This window comes from Phalangium opilio, unplaced genomic scaffold (assembly GCF_054372755.1).
Source record: "Phalangium opilio isolate 3A_F unplaced genomic scaffold, DU_Popi_V2 ptg000209l_1, whole genome shotgun sequence".
Lineage (NCBI taxonomy): Eukaryota > Metazoa > Arthropoda > Arachnida > Opiliones > Phalangiidae > Phalangium > Phalangium opilio.
Window position 1 is genome coordinate 5,713,792 of NW_028324217.1, and position 12,869 is coordinate 5,726,660.

At 39.6% G+C, this 12,869-nt stretch overlaps 1 long non-coding RNA gene across 1 annotated transcript; it reads right to left on the reverse strand.

Moving 5' to 3' along the window:
- Positions 1-2,343: 2,343 nt before the first annotated feature.
- Positions 2,344-3,550, reverse strand: LOC149618650 (uncharacterized). Its single transcript, XR_016375517.1, has 3 exons — positions 3,344-3,550; positions 2,668-2,899; positions 2,344-2,596 (listed from the first exon to the last, which is right to left on the reverse strand). It is a non-coding gene; the product is annotated as an uncharacterized LOC149618650 (long non-coding RNA).
- Positions 3,551-12,869: the final 9,319 nt, after the last annotated feature.

Genomic DNA, 12,869 nt, shown 5'->3' on the forward strand with positions numbered 1-12,869 from the left:
GCGGGCATGAGTCTTTGGCGCGCTCTTTTCGCGCGTGATGGAGGAGACCCTTTTTCTAGCGGGCCATTCTTATTCGCAGCGGGATATTGGCGCCAGTCGTCGTACCACAATGGGTCGCGATGCCACTACCAGACGTTTCTCACCAACAAACCAAGCCCCGAGTTCCCGTATAGAAGAAATCCCCACCGATTTTTGAAATTCCATTGTCCGAGAGTAAAAGCTCTTCTCCCCATTTTTGCCTTCAAAATGCATGCCTTTGATATAGGGTTAATTTTCTTCACAGTACTCCTCTGCCTTAACGATTGTTCGGGCATTATGGTATTAAGCCAAGCTCGTGAGGGGTACCCGATGGACCATATCAATGGAAGCTACATTTAAAGATTCAAGGAAAACTGCAACCTAAAGGAACGAGAAATAATTATTGTTGATGTGCGTTATCTTGGATATGAATGACGAAGGGGTAAAAATCTTCCTGCTAAACGTCAGTCCCTCAGCCACTTCAATCCTTATACTCTTAAACATTCTCCGCCATTTTGGGGGGGGGGGGTAAAGGGATTTAGTCTGTTTTAAGCCAAATCCCCTAGGCTAAGAGATCTTGTTTTCGTCTACTACCCTTCTGCTCGGTAAAAAACTCCGCCATTTTGAGGGAAAGGGGAGCTAGCTTGTCATTAAGCTATGACGTCTTGTCTCCTGCTAAACGGGTGTTTTCGTCTACTACCCTTCTGCTCAGTAAAGTACTCCGCCATTTTGAGGGCAAGGGGAGGGGCCATTCTTAAGCAGAACCCCAAAGTTATGACATTTTGTCAAATACTAAAGAGGTGGTTTCGTTCACTAGCCTTCTGCTCCGTAAAGTACTCCGCCATTTTGAGGCAAAGGGGAAGGGTCAGGCTTAAGTTAAACACCTTAAGCTATGACGTCTTGTCCCCTGCTAAACGTTCACGTAACCAATCATACGTCTTCCCTCACTAGCCTTCCACTCCGTTAATTTTACGCCATTTTGAGGGAAAGGGAAGAATCCTGCGTTTGTCCCTCTTTATTAATATCTGAATTAGTATTGAATAGAACTATATCAAAAGCCTTAGTGTGACATCACCAATGCTATTTGTTTCATAGAACCAAAGCGGTACCAATCATGGCCACCAACTGCCAAAGGTAAGCCCGTGACGTTTACCTAGGGACTAACGTCACATCTATAAGTATCTGATACCAACAAAAGAAAATTCATCTAACATACACCGCAGCTGCCTCGCAGTTGTACTTTAAAATAGATAACCATGTTGAAGATTGAGAACGAATGCGGAGCTGTGTTTGCGTTGGAAAGGCCTATTGGAAGTACAGTTACCGCGTGGGGAGAAAATGGACCGGGTTATTTCATGTAGGAGAGGAATTTTAATGAATTGTGGCATACGTTGTTTGTTTGATCTGTGTCCCTGACTCCCAGTGCGCGCTCTGTTATTGTGCGTGTGGGAACCGCTTTAGCTGCTGGGAAAAGGCCAAAACCAAAACGCGAGCTTGGGAAATCATTTTTCAGTTTTTACCTTTTGGGTTTGGGGGGCTATAAATTATTTTCTACGTCGAGGTGATTTTAATGTCTTGTTTGGTTGAAGCTTTAACAGTTGCTTAAAATGATTTGTGATGACAGAAATGAAATTAAATCAGAATGGTCGTGTACAAAGTGAAATAGATGTCATATCTGTGTGTTGAGGCCAGAATCCTTTTCTACCACAAAGGTTGTTAAGGCAAGCGAAGGTCACATTTTCTCTCTTACCAAGATGAACTTGGGTCAGGTCACCAACTCTCCTAATCCCACCACAATAGCAAAGCTAGTTTATACCCAATTAGTGTGTCCTTGATTTGAAACTGACTTTCTCTTGGCTATCCGGGATTTTTTTGGAATGAATTTTTTGTTACATAATAAAATAAAACATTTAAACTCTATTGAATCGATATTGCTAATATTGACTAATTAGTTTTAATTAAATAGAGAAAATTCCGCCCTTTTTGTAAACTCAAACATCAATGCAGTGTTGTCAGGCCCTCTCTGAGTCAAATTAGTCAAGCACTGATTTAAACGGAACCGCAAACCTTTCTATCTGTAGTATCTTGGATTACAAACGGCCTGGCAACACTGGGGTGAAAAATATATATTGATTATATGATATTTATCGCCATTAAATTCCAGTACATTCGAGGAATTACCAGTGACCAAAACAGCACAAATATCGATGTGTTAAAAACGCCACAAAAAAACTATATTATTATTTTATTGTCACCGATCTATACGATGTTAGTTAACAGATAAGGCAAGGCAGTATATGTCGGCCCATCATCTATTGTGATTTGTAGAGCCTATTAAAAAGTTCATTTTGTAAACGGAAAACCATCGTGGCGCCAATAGGTTAATTAGTATTCGTTTGACTCAAAGTTGGTCCGTCCCACTGAGGCGGCAAAACGCTGTTTAATTTTGATGTAACATCTGTGGCAAAATATCTACCGTTGATCCACGCCTCCCATAAAAATGTAAGGGAGAGTCTGCTGGTACTCTCATCTGCCCCCAAGCGCCGCTGTAACCGCGACAGCAGCCGACAACGTAACCCTATAAAGTGTAAGTATTGGTCGGTCGTAGTGGCTTCATCCATGAGAGACAAAATTGAAGAGACTACCTACTGCGCCCTCTTAAGTTTAAAAGAGTCTCCTCCAAACCAGAACAGAATAGATCATCTCATTAATTAATTGCAGTGAAGCTAAGACACAGGTGGGAGGCTGCCATCTTAGGTCATTTCATTTTAGTGCTCCCTCTGGTGAGCCGCCCCGTTATAAAGGGGTTGTAAAAATGTCTTCCATTAAATCCTGAATCCCTCGCGCCAAGAGGCAAATAGACAGGCGGAGCCAGAGTTCACTACAGAGATCACAATAGGCAATGGTTTCGGTAACTGGCCATCTCACCAATGTGACCTCTATGATAAAGACACCGCCACGAGACGCCACTCTATACCCTTTAATAAACGCATAAGTTCATAAGATATGTTCCTTCAATAAGTTTGACACTGGTTACAAACAGGAGCTTGTAATTTTGAAGTGATTCAAGTAGGTCATAGAGTCAGAGTAAAGCGACGCCTGGTGAGGCGCTGTCAAAGGCTTAGTACAGACTAAATAGGACCTAGATAAAAGTCCTGCAAAATTAACCACCGAGTGTAGGACTTCAATTCTTGCATGCGTCGTTCTCGAACTAGCTCGAGCTGTATAGCATTACGAAGTATACGAAGTGTCATTCTTATGGAACATATCTTATAAACTTAAGCATATAGTTATAGAATTCACTCTAGCACGGTGTGATAGTTACCCATCTGAAGTTTGATGAGCAGAAGAGCAAACAAAAAGGGTGCATGAGCCAGGGAAGAATCGTGTTACATAACTAAAGTTTTAAGAGGATCAGAGTGTCACCCTTCTTCTATTATCTCCTTCTGGTGATAGTTATAGCAAAAAATTCTTCCAATCCATACTTATAGATACAATGATGGATCTATGTCCATATCTAGATGGACCCCAAAAGCTCAACCGTCTTCTTATAAGACCACCACCACCACCACCTCCCCCCAAAAACCCCCTTACCAAAAAAATTCTTAAGATTAATGATACGTTCAAAGAGCTCTAACTAAACTACACATAGGAACGAACCGTCGCCTACTTGGAAACATGAAATATTAGCTGTTTTTTATTGCACTCTATGACTTTCTAATTTTTTTTTTTTTGGGTAACATCGCTCGAACTATTATCAAAGAATTTCTTTAAGGAATGTTTCCTGAAAAGGGAGTTTTCATCCGGAAATTTCAGGCCGATTTAGACCATTTCTCACGTGCACACCTCACAGTTTTTTATATGAAAATATTCAAATGAATCTGTAGAAATTTCCACTCTTTATACTTAGTTGTCATGCAGACTAGGAGGATTTTTACTTCTCCGAGTGACGGTGACATCACGGAGAAGTATTACATTGGACGTGTCTGTAATGGCGTTCACAGTTGGCAAATCGGAGCAAACGTGTTCGCAGAAAGCATTTTTTGGCTTATAATCGTTAGGGTTATGATTTACGCGGCGATCGGCTAGGGTTAAGAGAAATGTCTAGCCTCCCAAAGGCAGGGCTTCCACCAAAGGTTCACGCAATTACGGGTTTTCTTGTCATTTATTGTGAATCAATCGCCAAGGTTTATATACCCTAAATTTCCAAAAATTGTTAAAGAGGAGTGAATTCAAACGTCAACAATAGCTATGTTTAAAATGATTTTAGGAATAAAGTTTCTTAAACCGATTTAACTAGAATTAAGCTAAATTAATGACGATTAAAATAATTAATATCAATTATATTTATTTAAGAAAAACTTCTTAATTGCGTCTCGACTCCGAGAGGTTTATTTTGGTTTCCCAACTTGTTACCTTGTGCAAATACTATGAATCCTTCAAGTCTGAAAACTATATAGGCCATTCGGACCAAATTTGGTTCAGGACTGGTAACATTGAAGTCTTATCTAACGTCGTTCGGTTCAGATACCGGATAATATGCATGGCAAATTTTACAGACAAACATGAGAATGGACCACTCGTGCTAGCACTATAGAGTATGATAACAACTCCATGATAAAATTAAGCTTAGAGTATGTCAAATGTGAAGTAAGCTTTACAAAGTCGAACACTGATTGGTCAACGACCAAAGAAGCCAGAGAGAAAGTAATGACATCCCCAATTACTTTCTCTTATGTTTATTTGCCATTGATGTTGCAAATATTGATACATTTTTTCCTTGTAATATTTGGAACCAACCACAATGTAGACATGCACACACAAAATTTTAATCAAGTAGTTGACATAAATTACTAAAAAATCGGGGCCGGCACTACATGCACGTCTAATGGCTCTCCAAGTTTTTGATACCCTATGGCGATATACATAGTTGCAGGCTAGGAGGATTCGCATAATTTACACAAGGAGTAGATTCTACCTGGAGGACTATTTTATCCTCAATGTAGCGTGGAATCCTTGTGTAAATGGTATGAATCCTCCTTGTCTGAAAACTATGTATGGTTATTTAGTTGGCTATTCACATAAAGCGTGTGGGGAGCGTGTGTCGTGTCGATGTCTAACCGGATCTGATTGCTCATTCTCTCTCGTTATCCGTTAGCTGCGGTGGTTGCGTTGCGGCTTGTATCTATATGTATGGCTTGATAGACCTGATCCATCATTTCTGGGCAACAATTAGCGGCAAAATGGCTTTGACTTTGTTATTAACCTTCTAATATTCCGTGCCCCCTCCTACCGTATATATTAAGAGGCCATTCTAAAGGCGTTTATATACTACTTCCAAGGGCTAACCACTGCACGGAGCCAGCCAGATATCTGGTGCCACGCGTTATCATCGAGTAAGGCCGTAAATAGTCTAACAATGCGTGAAATGATGTTAAATTATATATAGTGCATGATGGCCGATATCGTACATTTACCGATGCTGATATCGATGTTTTACTGGAATCGATACTGATTTTTACCGATTATTTATAACTCGGTGACATAACCATTTATATAAACCTATGCAACCGATATCGACAGATTGTTAAAAGACTTTTACCAATATTAACCGATTTTTACCGATTATTAAGCGACGTTTACCGATTACTTACCGATTTTACCAATTATTAAGCGATTTTATCTATTATTAACCGATTTTTACCGATTGTTAACCAATTTTACCGATTACTAACCGATTTCTATCAATTATTTACCGACTTTTACCGATTATTAACCGATTGTTATCCGACTTTTACCGATTGTTAGCAGATTTTTACCGATTGTCAACAGATTTTAACCGATTGTCAACAGATTTTAACCGATTGTCAACAGATTTTAACCGATTGTTAACAGATTTTAACCGATTGTTAACAGATTTTAACCGATTGTTAACAGAGTTTAACCGACTTTTAACGATTGTTAACAGATTTTTATCGATTGTTAACCGATATATCGGTAAAAAAATGGTAATTTAAGCTCTCTTTAAGTGCTTTATTATTTACCGATACCGATATCATATCGATTTGTGCATAGATTTTGCACAAATTACCATGAAGCAATGTCAAGAAATTCCCATCACCCTAAACAAACTAAATTAGCAAGACGAATCCCATTCCCAAATACTAATTACAACGAAGCTATGCCTCAAGTTAACCCTTGGCACTCCCATTCTAAATCTTCATTTACTAAAAAAGTCATTCTTTTATTTTTTAAACTTAAAACTTCAAGTAGAGAATAACTGGGCAAAGATCAGAGGTTAAAAGGATAGGTGAAAATTACTTGGAACTTTGATATAACCTAGACTTCACACCATTTCCAAGCAATAAAGGCCATAAACATAAAAACGCTGGCAGCAGCGCCACCTATACCGCTAGCCGAGGAGGACACCCCTGGGTCAAAAACTGTTAAAGCCTATTATATCTTATAAAAGAACCGCCGAAATCCACACCTTTTCAATACATATATTCTTCAATAATCCCTAATGTCTGAGAAATGAAAAAAAAAAAAAGATAAAAGTTGAAAAATAGTTTTCTGGCGCCACAGTGTCGGGGTCCCCGGATTATGGTACCATCGTGTCCCCCCAAAAGAAAAGGGTCCCCCTTTCTCTTTTGGATTCTTTGCAGTCGGAACTCGGTAAAGTTCTTTGAATAGACCCCCGGGGCACCGGTAACTAGGCGGGGGTACACTCTCTAGGGGGACCGGCACGCCATTACTTTTAAACTGACGAGCCCGCCCTCTGTGGATCATTTTTAGATATATATGTATTTTTTGATGGTGATCTTATCTAGGTGTAAGAACACTCCTAAAATAGGTGGCGCTGGAATCTATGAAGAATAACCCATCCACATTTCCAAGGAGTTAGTAATAGCTCAGAGTTGGTCACCAAATGAAAGAAATCTCCACCAAACTCGGAAAGGGGTCGAGTTTTATCTCTCAAGTCTCACGGAACCGAGATAATCAACTCTGCTGTCGCGCTACGTCGCTATGGAGGAGACAGCCTCAGACAGGTGAGTGGAATAGCAATGTTTGTGGGCCATGTGCGGCAATGAGTACCTAGCGCACGCCTCTACTCTTGGTTGGGGATTGTTAAGTGGTGCCGCCTAGCGCAATTTTTAAAAATATTAGCTAGTTCTCATGAATTAGCTTCTAGTTTTAAGACATAGGGGGCACTGTCAACGTTTTCGCACAGTACGACCCTACCAAAACGCCACCGAGGATGCTGTTTGGACTTCGTTGCCCTAGATGAAGGTACAGAGGCTTCGGTATCACCTCTCTCCAGGCAAAGAGACTGTTGCGCCATCTTCTGGCAAACGTTTCACCTCCAAAATTTAACAGAATAGAATCATGCCACACTGTAATTTTTCTGATTGGCGAAGTAGGGTTACGGTTAGACATGGAGATGATCACAGTAGGCGATGGTTTCCATTCCGAGAAAATCAGCCACCAGGAGTCAGAATGCGTGCTTGAAGCAAATATCCTGTTGATTCATAGTAATGCTGGTTTCTACTCCTTGGCAAATGGTGTACCTGACCTTTTGCTCATAGGCGGAACGCGGTGGGTACTTTTTGTTAATTTTTCGACGGTGTTTGACATTCTTGTATGAATGAGTAAAGATCGTTGAAGATACGATCATCAAGTTGAAGTTTTGTAAATCGTTACTGATAAGATATATTTAGCTGACTTTATGATGGTTTTTACAAGTTTTGCAACAAAGGTTTTTACATGGGAGGCGTTCAATTTAAAAAAAACCTCGTAACTAGGTCGTTGAATTATAACTACAAAGTATATTCATGATCAACAAAAACTGTTAATTTAAAATATAAAATAAAGATATTCTAATGAATTCCATCATGTTTACGCGATATTTTTCCTAAGTTAGGAACATCATGCACTTTGTAATGCTCGTTTGAAAACAACTCCCTCTCGTTAAGCATTGTCATAAACCTATCATAATCTCCATAAGTAAATTTACTACGAGCAGACATCTTTTATAAAAGCTTGGAGGAGGGATATGTTTATACTGGAGTAGCAATCATACTCTACAGGGCTAACACCATAGAAGGCCCATCTCATCCCATGCATGGACGTAAAATTTACCCATTGTATCCCGGTTTTAGGCTTATGCTTTAGGTGACACCTGGTTATAGCAACAAGAACTACTATTTACACTTGTCTACGCTACTACAATATTGCCACCTAGTGGCTGCACTCAATGATACCCAACTTCGAAAAGCATACTGGGATTTTTAAACAGCCACGGATGGGCCTCAATTATACAACTCCAGTATCAAACATCCCTTCTAGAAGTTAAAAGGGTAGAGTGGTGTCTTCTCATAGAGGGGCGTCCCCTGTCGGTGAATTTAATTTACCAGAACCAGCAACTATCCACTACTGTGATCCCTTTATCTACCGGTAACTGTAACCCGACGTACTCGACCAAAGAATGGAAAGTCACGATAAATAGGCCATGCCTCTATTCTGCCCCAGTTCGAATCTTAAAACGTAGATGGCGCAATGGTCTTTAATTTTGTCTCGCATAGGCAATACCCATAAAAGGTCTACGGGAGACCCATACTTATGCATTATAGAGTTACAGAACATAAAAACGAAACGACGCGTACAATTAATTTTGTCACACACCCAAAAGTGAGTTCATGGCCTTTATTACATCGGTATATAAAACTAACGCAATGATATAAGAAAAGTGGAAAATCCAAAAGGTGTACCCTGTTTTGTTAAAATTTAGTTAATAATAATGTTTTTTTTACTTCTATCTCTCTCTAATGGAGAAACGTAGTACAATATCAAGGTTAATCTGTAGGATTATGTTTTCGGGCAATTATCGGCACGCGCGTTTCATCTCCAGTACGTAGCTAATAAGCCGGCGAAAGGGTGGTGGTCACCTTAAGATCTAGGCGTCAATTCGGAACACGTATAGCAATTATAAGCTGCTAAAGCGATTCATTTAAATTGGGAAATACCCGGACACCATATTGCCTTATTACAGACAGTTTTACTCCATAAACCTAACTCGCGCTAGCCTGCACGGCTCCGCGCCTTCATATTTTAGAAAAATTTACATTATTTATGATTATGAAGGAAATTTAACATGGAGGAGTAGAAAAGCAAAGACAGTCTTTTGACGCCAAACAAACATCCACAACGGAAGGATAGGGTATGGGCTGTAGACTGGTTGACAGGTGACAAAACGAACCTTACTAACTAGTCAGTGAAGCCCCTAGCGTCGAAAATAGTAAACAAGGGACAGTTAGGATTATAACTGGTCCCCCCATAGTTTTCGTATATAATTGCAAAGGATAAACTGGTCCAGATGACAAGTTATCTCCACTTTAAAAACTGGTTTTTGAACCAGAGGACATGTACTGTTTATCAGAATACTTTGTCACTTCTGGATGGAGGGCCTGTCGGATCGGTAGCAAAACCCGTCCTCTTTTCTTCTCCTTTCTATTTTTACTCCATGGTACTAGCAAATTATACTCTCTGATATTACTTCATAGTATAGACTATTCCATTAATTACATGCAAAGAACCAACACATCTTAAGTTTTTTTCCCTGGCGCCAAGAGGCAACACCAGATGGAGCCCGAGTCCACCAAACGCGGTATACGCAAGAAGTTATATCTAGTTTATTCGGGAGAAGTGGTAAATTCGCCACATTTCTAGCTTTATCTCCAGTTCAAACGTTAATCCCCGCCTCTAAATTACAACCAGCCAGCATCTCATTGGTTCTTGAAAACTCACGTCAACGCGACGCGAATGACGAAAATTACGTATTTTCCGACTGAGGAGAGGCTATGAAATAGCCCGGCCTCCTTTTACGTCCCCCCTTGTATTTTGAAAGGGGGGTCTGGGACTATGGCTCGCGAATACTTAGGCATCTTATACCATACCTTCACCCTAATAAACTAGATATCACTTCTTGGTATAGGCTAGCCAACTAGCACTGCCTCTAGCGGTGGCTGCTTCTTGGTTAGTGCGAAAGAAATAACCCAAAAGAGTGGCCTTTTTACGTTGATATCTCTACCAGCAATTAATTGAACAGTCTATAGAAAAAGACTTGCAATCTTACGTCGCATATGCGAACAAATCTATAATAAAGTGATTAAAATTCAGAGTAGAAGTCTGGGTAAAACGCGTAGGATCAACTAAAAACAAGACTTACGTTAGCATTGCAACCCCCCCTAACCAATACTCCCTTTCTAAAATTCATAGTCTTCATTCATTCATTCATTCATAAAAACATTTTCACGTTTGTCTTCAATGAGACTTGTTTTTCCATGAAAGGCCATATTGCGCAGTTCCAAAAGTACCCACGACCCACACACACTTTTCGTATCATCATTATTATTTTGGAGCCTCTCTCAGCTCTCTTGTCTTCAACGCGTTTTTTAGTGTTTAGATAAACTTGTCATTTCGAGGCTTAATAAGAGAGAAACTATAGTACTTAAAGATCGGGAATTAAACGTTTTAATTTAGGCCTAATTTCCACGTGTTGCAATAAGAATGGAAATCGCCTTAAATTTCTTAGTATAGTTTATGATAGTGCGTTGATTTAATTACATGGGTGATTATGTTGCAATTTTAATTGTATGATGATTACTTATGTAGTAGCAAGTTTTTATGAGTACTTGTAAGAAATGGTAATTATCTCTAATTAATTAAAGGGGTAGTATGCCTAGTAGTGTTTAATTTTAGACTATCATTCCGTTCTGATAGTTTGAAATATGTGGAAAAAATGAAAATTGAGAATAGCGTTTTTAAAATTGATAATAACATTTGAAAATTGGAAATGACATTAGAAAATTGGGAATGACATTAGATGATTGGGAATGACATTAGAAAATTGGGAATGACATTAGAAGATTGGGAATGACATTAGAAAATTGGGAATGACATTAGAAAATTGGGAATGACATTAGAAAATTGAGAATAACATTTGGAAATTGAGAATAACATTTGGAAATTGAGAATAGCATTCGAAAATTGGGAATAACATTCGAAAATTGAGAATAACATTTGAAAATTGAGAATAACATTTGAAATTTGGGAATAACATTTGAAATTTGGGAATAACATTTGAAATTTGGGAATAACATTTGAAAATTGAGAATGGCACTTGGTGGTAATTGTAATTTTTTAGTGTTCAAAAGTCTTGGATCAAAAAATCACAATATAAGCGACCCGTTTTAAGTCGTCTGCTCTAACGTCTGAACAGGAAAATGAACATACCGACGCGACGGTAAAACTTCTCTCTAGTCTAAATGGGCCTTAACTCTTCGTTATCAAGTGAAATTCCCTGTTACTACAAAAACCAAACACCTCCAATTGGTGAGAAATGATGCTGCCCATTCACTTCTTTCTACTCTTTTAGAGGCTTGAAACCGACCTAAATTTGGTAAATCCCATTGAAAAACTAAGGATTACAACTATGCCTCGCGTTTTATTTTAAAGAACAAATGGCGAGCTGGCATCCTGACCATCAAAATCTGCAAACAGCAGTTAAAAGACGCCTACATTAATGCGAAATAAAAGGCCGAACGATTGTGGAATAATAGTAGGGTGTGTAGCGTGCAAAAGACTAGAGTCTCGGCCGGTATATGGTCTTCACCCCTGTTCCAATAAAGGGCGAGGCGCCTTTTGGCGCGCGTGCGTGGCCGTTTCGCGGGGACCCCTAGTGCCCTCTATCGAGCCCCAAACTGCGCTGCCAAAATGTAGGGGCCCGATAGATTTTTAATATTATTCCTATGGCTTTTGGGAAATAACGTTTCAAATCCGCTGGCGGAAAATATCACAAAGCACCCACTCTTACACCAAAGTGATCCTACACTTTTTCTATAACCATAACACTGTAATACTCTCCGTAAGTATGGGTCGAAAGGCTGGATTTGGCTCGGAGAGATCAAATTCTCCGTCAGCCCCTCCCCCCTTCAATACTGGTACCTGGTGCCTATTCTGATTGTCTCGCACAAAGAAGGGAAATCACAGTAGGCCATGCCTCTATTCTGCTCCGGTTTGTAGGGAAAATGTTTCAACGAAGGTGGCGCCACAGTCTCTTTAATTTTAACACCATGGACCATCCCTATACTATATGCTAAGTGGAGCAAAGTTTAATTTCTACTCTAGTACCCTAGTTTGTGATTGAGCCTAAGTTTAATATGACACTTGGTTTTAGCAACAAGAACATCTATTTACACGCAAAGCAAAAAATGATGCCCAAACACGAAAAGTATTCTGGGATTTTTAAACAGCTACGAACGGCCCCCAGCTATGCTACTCTCAAATCAAAATTTCCCTCTTCCATGCTATAGTCTGCTACCCAGAACGTTTTCGTGACGTCACACCTCCCTATCTCTTACCTAGCTTTTGGCGACGAAATTGGAAGTCGTCAATCGTCATACAATTTAGACTACTAATATTGACGTTACGTCCCAGTAGCTCCTCCCCTCGCCGTACCACTCTATAGACCCTTACGGTAGACCTAGACTTATGGAGAATATGATCGGATTAAGCTATAACCCTCATCGCCTGACTAGCTTGCCTTTCCGAGAAAAAAAAAGTATTTTTGCCAATAAAGGCGCGATACCATTAACTGAGTTATATCCGCTTCGTTGAATATAATTTTCTATTATTTGGCTGCTAGTCCTACAAATGTATGGAGGACTAATTAGCTGTTAGTTGGACGACCAAACAAACTTTACCACGTGGTTCTTCAGTGACATGTGGGTGTTGTGTTCAAGAAAGTTCGATTCAAGATAACTGATAAAGTTCAAATCAGAATGCTTTGAAAT